Source organism: Euprymna scolopes, chromosome 21, assembly GCF_053919585.1.
Source record: "Euprymna scolopes isolate OS-2025 chromosome 21, ASM5391958v1, whole genome shotgun sequence".
Classification (NCBI taxonomy): domain Eukaryota; kingdom Metazoa; phylum Mollusca; class Cephalopoda; order Sepiida; family Sepiolidae; genus Euprymna; species Euprymna scolopes.
This window is the reverse complement of record NC_136502.1, coordinates 44,548,769-44,558,552: the sequence shown is the minus strand read 5'-3', so window position 1 is coordinate 44,558,552 and position 9,784 is coordinate 44,548,769.

The window sequence follows — 9,784 nt, the reverse complement described above, 5'->3', positions numbered from 1 at the left end:
TTTACGTTAGACTTGAAGACAACCATATTGTAGTCAGCCGGAAAGCAGGAAAACGGAAGACAATTCCACAGGCGTGCAGTTCTTAGAAAAAAGCTTTGTTCATGGAATCTACGTTTAGGTTTAGGCACAGATAAAGAGTGGGGGGAATTATTGATAGTGTTTACAGCTAGATGATAAGCCACTTCTGGTTCATCGGGCGATAAATGATCACTCACGTTCGAACCAGATAGCATTTTTAAAGATAGATAACTACTTTTTTTTCCAGGGTGATAAATACATGATCACACGGATATTGGGGGGGGGGGGCTGGATCTAGCACATCTACTGAATCATTTTTCGTAATTTTGGGAATTTATACTAATTTCAACACGGTAACAATGTTTTCACCTAAAATGCGTTTATTTCAAACCCCACTATTCTGCACAAGAATCGGTATTTTTATATATTTATAAAATCATTCCTGTCTCAAACTAAACTACAAACGTCCCCACCCCCACGAGGTATTTTGAGTTATAAAAAAATAATGGTATTTTTTTACGACCTGCCCCAGCGTAGTATAAATACCCCAAACCACCCCATGTTAAGAACAGCTTTCGCAATACCCCCCATTCTCCACCCAACCTCCCTATGTTAAGAACGGCTTTCAGGATTGGGGGTGTTTATTCCGAAAGCCGTTCTTAACATCAGGAGGTTGGAGTGTTTATAATATGCTGGGGCACGTCATAAAAATTTACCAAAATAACATGTTATTTAAATTCATCTGGAATTATTAGTTTACATTTATTTTTTCGTATTGCCATGAAGCTTAAGGTTAGTGGTAGGCTTAAAAAAGAGCAATTAGAAAACAAATGAATAAATAAAATAAAAAGTAAAACTGTCACAAAAACCACAGACGAAAGTAGTTCTATAAAATTACCACCACCAATTGGTCCAGAATTTATTTTATGTGAAAGGAAAGCATTTAAAGGTTAGCAAACTAAGGTTGAAGGGGGAAGCGAAACTTCCCGCTATGCAGGAGCCTGTGTTACATAATTATGGACAAGATCTCATTTCGACACCGCGGACTTGGCAGACGACAAATTTCTACCAAGTTTAGAATCAACAAAACCGTGAAGCATAACTGAATAACCGCCCCATCTAAACGTGAGTCGAACAACATTTTCATATCAAGTAGACGACAAGTCTGCTAAGTTACCTCCCTTAAACAAGAACTTCTCAACCTTATTTGAGATCAAAAATCGGCACTGATAACCAGAAGATCCGGTTCATCACAGGCAAACAAAACATTGCTTACAGAGATGCAGACAGATTTAGAGACCATGCTGACAGCTTTACAATCTCTTTCTATAACCGTCATGCCTGAAGCCAACAGAACTACAAATTATGAGCTGCAATCTATACGCGATGCTGTAAAGGGCATCGAAATGTTCAACCCTGGAAATGATGTCAATTGCTTCATCACTGACTTGAACAAGGTATTTGTGATACACGTAAAGCCAGAACTTATCAACCATCCTAAGATTGAATGAGAGTTCATCAAAATTTACAAACAGTTGCTGAATAAGGGCATATTTCAGCAAATGATAAACTCTCAGCATGATACCTCTACCTTCAAACAACTAAAGGCATGCCTCATAGCATCTCATGACAGCCAAATAATAAATTTCAAACACCTTAGTAGGGCTTGGGATATGTAACGGCAAGATGATGAGAAGGTAGCGGACTTTGCTGGCCGGCTGGAGAGCACAATCAAAGAAGTCGTGGTCCACATAAAAGCCAAATTCAAGGCAGACAACTCACAGGAAATGCCTACAGACACTGTCTTTTCTCTCATAGGCGCCATGTTGATGAGTGATAAAGTGAAAGCATGGACACCCACATTGTATCCTCACAATTTGTTAAAACAATGGACAAGCATTATTATTATTGGTGAGATAGCAAGTGACGCTCAATGATACCTGGACTGTGGTGTCAAAACCGATGACACAACCAGCTATGATTCTATCACTTATTGCATACATAGACCACAACGATTGAATCAAACGACTGGTTCAACTAGGCTACCTGGTACGGGATGGAAATTCTCCCCTCTGAGAGAGAAGGCTGCCACCATGCCTCATAACACCACACCCAGTGACAATCATCAGGTACACAGAGGCAGCACACTCAGTCAGGAAATCTGCCAAAACTATGTGAGAGGCTGTAAATGCTCTTACGGACGTCACTGTAAATATCGACACCCACCCCGTGTCCAAGCATATATTGCAACGACAGACAAAGACACCTCCCCTACAAACATTCCTACTATCAGGGATGAGGATTTTCTCAGCAGACCAGACAAGATATGATGGCTCGTTCCTTTGTCCACCAGACTCAGCATCATGTGTTCAACTTACAGCAGCCCGTAGATCAATCACCTTACATCAACATATCTTTCAATATCAAGGGAACCACAATTACAGACACAGCAATGCTAAACTCTAGATGCTCTACTTACATCATACCAATCTTTCGACTACCTGAGAAGGTCAGAAATTACATTATGCATACAAATATACACATAAAAGGCATAAATGGAGGCATCCACGCCCTAGGTGAGCTTATCTGCGACATTGCCATTGGCGATCATGATTCACTCATTTTCAGCGGAATCAATGTATTGATAACATCCTCTACTTACTGTCCAAATTTTAATCGGCCAAAGCGTCCTGGGTCACAACACATTGGAATTATATATGAGAGCTGGAACATGACAGTCAAATTTGAATGGTTGCTCAACCATGATTCAATAATACACACAGCCGCAATGATACGAAGTCGGAAGCCAGAAACCTCGACTTATGACGACTCATGAGGCACGGGATACCACTGGCCAACCTTCAACAGTGTCGTAACCACAATTCAAGATGCTAAATCAAAAGTGGCAATGGTTGAAACAAAATGGGCTTGGCCTTTACTCCTGATCTAAAATAGAATATGTACATCAAATCTGTTGCCAAAGTTGCTGGAAAAATGATGGGATCCTTCTATCGATCCAGTAAATATCTACCTGCTGATGCAATAACTCTACCTATATAAGAACCAGGTACATCCTAGGATGGAGTATTGCTGCCACATCTCGGCAGGAGCTGCTAGGAAGACCTTATCCTACCTTGACAGAGTTCAGAATAGACTTTGTAGCCTAGTGGGGAATGGCCTTTTCTCTTCCCTGCAACCTCTTTCTCACAGAAGAGACGTTGTGAGCCTGTCTCTGTTTTATCATTAGTTTCGTGGCAAGTGCTCGTCTGAGCTCCAATCTATGGTCCCCCCTTGCCAAACATTCATGAGAAACACTCATTTGGCTGAAAACACTATCAATAATTTCCCCCACTCTTTATCTGTGCCTAAACCTAAACATAGATTCCATGAACAAAGCTTCTTTCTTAGAACTGTGGAACTCTCTTCCATTTACCTGCTTTCCAGCTGACTACAATATGGCCATCTTCAAGTCCAACATAAACAAGTTCTTGATGAGCCGTTCCCCTTAAGTAATCCAATTTACCAAATTTACACTTCTAACAATTCTTATGATATTGTCCTTTTGACTACTGTACACTCTTTAACCCTTATCCTTGAGTGGCCTCTGGGCCTTGATAAGTGGAGATTTCGTTTTAAAAAAAAAATAAATAAAAAAGAGTTGTTGCTACCAAATCATTCAAACACTGACGAGCTAGAAGCTCTGGCTGACCTGCTGATCCATTATGCTGATATCCTTGGCACTGAAACTAGTGAACAGGGTACCTTCATAAAATCTGTTTGCATACCAACTAATGGCCAATCTCACAATCAAAAACAGCACCCCATTACTCAGGCCTTGGAGGTCCACATTGACAATGAGATCAGGTGCATTGCTACTGAGGGGATCATTGAACCCTGTGATGACCCTAAGGGTTTCAAAGACCAGTTTTCACAGTACAAAAAAAAAATGGAGATATCCGTGTGGTTGCCAATTTCAAAAGAACTCTCAATAAGGTTCTAGTTGATCTTGACTCATATCCAAGCCCAACAGTTGAACAACTATTCAACAAAATTGGTGAACGCAACAAATATTTTGCAACACTTGATCTCCACAGTGGCTATTGGTAGACTGTCATTGATAAACTTAATAGCTACAAAACAACAGTCTTTACATGGAAGAGCTGATGCTGCCAGTTCACACATTTGGCTTTCAGCTTTACATCTGCTGGACAAATCTTCTCTTGCTGCATTGCAGAAGCACTGGCCACCGTTTCATCTCGTGCGAACATATCTTCCTACATCGATGACAACTTGGTCCATGCAAGGAATATATGATTTCGCTGGAAAAGCTTTTATAGCTCTTTAAAGATTTGGACTGACATTAATTCCAGCCAAATGCACTTTCCTTACAAAGGAAGCAAAATTTCTTGTCCACATTGTTAGCAGCAAAAAGGTTCAAGCCCAACCCCGAATATATATGTGCCATCATGGACATGGACTGTCAACGAGGAAAGAGTTACAAAGCCTTATTGGCCATTTGGTGTGGATCGGGCAATTCCTTGAGACATGCGTGCAGGAACGGATAAGATCGGATACATTCTTTGCCATTATGGCCCCCATCCATGCACTTAACAGGACTAACAAACCATTTACATGGACGCAACAAGCTGACAAAGCTTTCCAAAAAATTAAGAGACGGTTATCCTCACCGCCAATTATTTCATTTCCTGACTTCACTGGGCTTTTTATTCTCACTACTGATGCCAGTGACACTGCATGTGGGCTATACTAATGCAGGAGGCCAATGATGGAAAGAAAATGATTATAGTGGTTGCCTCACATATCTTTAGCCCTACTGAATACAACTGGTCTTCAACCGAACGTGAGGCATATGCGATAAAGTGGTCCATATCAAAATTTGACTATTTTCTGCATAACTGCCTTTTTGTGATCTTCACTGACCACAAAGCGTTAACATACTTAGACTGATGTGAATTCAACAACCCTAAGATTCGATGATGGCAGGAAGAAATATCGTGTTACAAGTTCATCCTGGAATTTATAGAGAGAGAATCAAATATCTGGGCAGACATGCTCAGCAGTAGCCATGGTCAGAAGGCAAGCAAATTTCCAGCCAACTCTAGCCCGGCAAGTAAAGCTTTCAATTTTTAAAATTCTGATTTGTGCATATATATCCCATCTTGGTGTCTAGATGAAATCAACAGTTTGCAACTAATCCCAAAAACACATACAATGCAAAATGCTCGGCTTCACAGACATGTTGCATCAACGTTTTTTGTCTATCGCTCCTCTTCAATTGAAAAAATAAATGATGACATAAACATTGCAGCTGAACTTAAGACAGATAAAACCTTAGCGAATATCATAAGAGCCCTAGAGACGGATGTCACGTGCAAAAACCTCACTATGGACCCCAACGACCATTGGAATCCCATATACACTAAACATAAGCACCAATTCATTTTGGAACCTGGCACATCCGTGTTTATGATAAGGGATAGAAATCAGGCACCAAAACTAGTCGTGCCCTAGAGACTCCGTGCCGGGTATCTCCATCAAGCTCATGATTGCATTAATCACTCTGGCATCACTCGTATGCAGAAACATCTGTCTAGCTACTAGTGGGTTTTTAAGAACCATGGTATCCAAGCATATGCTGCTTCCTGTGAATCCTGCACCAAACGTAAGAACTTCCTGTGAATCCTGTGCCAAACATAAGAACTTCCTGTGAATCCTGTGCCATTGCAAAAGAGGGAGGAGGCCATTCGAAATTGTGTATGTTGATTTTGTGTCAATGCCCACTTCAAAGGGCAAATGCTACATCTTCACTATCCTGAACACTTTCAGCAGACACCTTACTACCATACCCTGTGCCAGGAACGACACAATTGACGCTGCCTGTGGACGCTACAATTTGTTCCTATGTCATCACAAAATACCATACATAGTATATTCTGATCGCGGAACACATGTTACAGGAGAAGCGTACACAAGTTTTTGTGAGCTTACAGAAATAGAAAAGAAGCTACACTGTTGATGGCACCCACAAAGCTCGGGAAAGGCAGCATTGTACACTGAAGAATGCATTGTATATGTTATGCAAGGACAGGAACTGCGAATGGACCAGCATCCTTGAATCTGTTGTTTCTTCCATGAATGCAACCATGAGTGGTGCTATTGGGGCATCCTCATATTACGTACTCACTGGGTGTCAACCCAACATAGGTTTGCCTAAATTGCTACACAATGAGACCATGAACCACAATCCTATGGCTTACGGCATGCAAATCAATGCCTTACTTAGGCAGGTCCATCGATGTGTCGCTCTGGCTAACAATGAGACTGACCACAAGCTAGATCACAAACTAAATTCAGTAATTTTTAAAGATCCAATACAAGTCTTTCTCATTCATCCCATCTGTCTTGTATTGTCGATTTTGAGATCATAAAAACTAATGACACAGTAATTCAAGTGAGACAAAAATGGACAATTGGATTGGATCCACCGGGCACATTATTTGTCGTCTTAAGCCTCGACTAAAACACTTATCATTTATTAACCTGCCAGATCTACCACGTCTCACACATGAACCTGTTTCACGACTAACACGATCAAGAGAAGCAGCACACAGCCCTAGACCTAGCAAGATGCACCAAACATTGTCCGAATCTGATGCAAATAAATCACAAAAACAAACGACACGTGGCCTGTTTGATTCAAGGATTTTGTTATGTGATAGCTTGCATCTTTAATCATGTTTCATGTGCACAAATCAGAATAAGATCTGGGGAGGCTGTTACATAATTATGGACAAGATCTCATTTCGATTTATTAAACTTTTTTTTAACACATTCTTAATGATCCAACCCTGGTCCTATTGAAAAATACAGCAGCAGCAGCAATTAACAGAAAACAAAAAACAATCAATTATGTAAAATAATCAATTCTGATTAGTTAAAAGCTTGAAGTTTGATTGGTTACTGTAATCCAACTACAACCAATCAGAAAACAGTCGTCCTGGGAGCCAACTGATCCATACTTAAGGGCGAACCAAAGTACACCAGGGGAGAGAAGGCTTGCAAGATAACATATCGACATTGCGGACTTGACAGATAGCAAATTTCTACCAAGTTTAGAATCAACAAAGCCGTAAAGCATAACTGAATAACCGCCCCATCTAAACGTGAATTGAACAACATTTTCATATTAAGTAGACGATAAGTCTGCTAAGTTACCTCCCTTAAATATTTCTTATTGAAAAACAAACTTTTATTCTTCGATTTTGTTGTTAAAACAACCCCGCAAAGAATATCACATATTGATATATTTTTTCAACAAAAGCATTATTTCAGCTCATTTATCTCCCCTTAACCTTTGTTTACTGGCCTGACAAATCTTTTCCTTCAATTTATCAAATAAAAATCAGTTAAAGGTCCACTCTGTGTTTGTCTGTTTTTTCCCTGCAACCATACGTAAGCTAGAAATACAACACCTGCAAATAGATAGATGAGCAAATGCATGCAATTATAAATCTGGATTTGAAGTAATTCTGTTAGAGGGTAGAGGCATGGCCACGATTTCTTCATGATATGAGTCCTTAAAGAAAATATCCTTGCATAGTGAATAAAATACTTAGTAAAATTTATTTGTAAGTTACACCCTTCTAGAAGTTGATCCATTCAATCTTCAGTGTGGGTGACACTAAAATATAATTACAAATTACTTTGGAATTCTAACATGGTCATGTCTGATGGAATGCAAGCAGACTATTCTTGTGGATTAAATAAAGGTTTTCATTTGAAATTTCATGCAGATTCCAGAGTTTTACAGAAAGATTCCCAACTTCAAAAAGATATGCAGCAACATAATTGTGAGGTGATTTGAATGAATGCTAAAAAGCAAATTTGTCGTCCCCTTTCTTTGTCCAGTTCATTTCAATACTACGCTCTCTTCGTCACTTCCTAAAGTAAGTATGTTTTAACATGGATTGTAGTATTATATTAGCATGCTGGGTCAACACCAGATAATCCTGATCGATTATTATTATTATTATTATTATTATTATTATTATTATTATTAACAGTTAAAATAAATTAAAAATAACAACCTACTTTCAGTGATTGCAAGAGAAGAGATTGAATGGATGGTTAGGAATGAAATGAATAACGAAAGTAAAATTGATGAAACTAGCTCTGATGAAAGAACTGAGAGAGTGGAAGTGCAGAAGGGAAATGTAAACTATGATGGGAGGCAGGCAACTGAGGAGGTATGGAATCCTATGGTTAGGGGAAGTAATGAGAAAGAGTTTGAAAGATCTAAGGCAGATGAGATCATTGATTCTGAGACAATGGAGCCAGTGAAAGGAGCAGATGTATGGAGAAGTGGTGATGAAGTTCGAACTTTGACTTCTGTAGAAAAAGAAGTACTTCAGAAGTTAAGAGAGGTTCTTCTTAGAGACGATATCATAGAGATTCCAAGTATGAAGAGTAGTGATAGGCAGAAGGTGAAAAACGAGGTAAAAATAATTCAAGGAGTAATTCACAACATCATAAGAAAGAACATATCGATTATGGAACTTAACAGGCTTCTATATGCAGTGTCATACGTTATCGCGAATTGTCTTGGCTTATTACAAAAGAAAAGGGGAAAAATGAAGGATAGAAGGCCACACTGGCAGAGGCGGCTTGAAGAAAGTATTAAACAGTGGCGGAAAGACATTGGGAGAATCGAAGAAATAAGAAAAGGAGTTAAATTAGGACAGAAAGCTAAGGATGAGCTTGAAACGAGGTATAGATTGCTGGAAAAGGAAACGATGAACGTTCTAAGAATGTTGAAAGAGAAGGTCCACACTGGTGGTATAAAAATTAGGAACTTTGTTGGAAAAAGTGTTGCATTTCGGCAGAACAACCTTTTCCAGAACAATCAGTCTCAGCTGTATAAAGAATTAAATGGTAGTAAACAGGCAGGAAATAACAACACTCCAAATGCAAAAGATGCAAGGAAGTTCTGGAGTGGGATTTGGTCTGTCAAAGGGCGATATAATGAGAAGGCTAGCTGGTTGGGAGAGGTCAGAGAAAGGCTATCAGAAATGCAGCAGATGAAGAATGTTGAGATAACCATCGCTGACGTTAAAGCTGGCATACGAAGGATGACAAACTGGAAGGCACCTGGTCCAAATGGAGTGATGGGTTTCTGGTTTAAACAGTTCCCATGCCTTTATCCACCTATAGCTGCTGCTCTGCAAAGGGTTGTAGAGTCGGGAGATGTCCCTGATTGGCTTGTGAAGGGAAGAACAACACTGATTAGGAAAGATCCTGCAAAAGGAACAGATGCCAATAATTATAGACCAATTACATGTCTGCCATTGATGTGGAAACTGTTAACTGGAATATTTGCAGAGAAAATTTATGAACATCTAGAGAGTAATGGTGTTTTTCCTGACAAACAAAAGGGGTGCCGGAAAGGCTCGAGAGGTACTAAAAAGCAACTACTAATTAATAAAGCAATAATGCAGGATGCGAAAAAGAAGAAGAAGAAGAAGAAGAAGAGAAATTTGAGCGTAGCATGGATCGATTACAGAAAGGCTTATGACATGGTTCCCATTTCATGGATACGTGAAATACTATTGATGATGAAGGTTGCTGAGAATGTGGTAGGGCTTTTGGCGACAAGTATGGCTCAATGGAAAACGGTGCTGATAGCAAACAGAGAGAAGACGGGGCAGGTTGGCATTAAACGTGGGATATTTCAAGGAGATTCGTTATC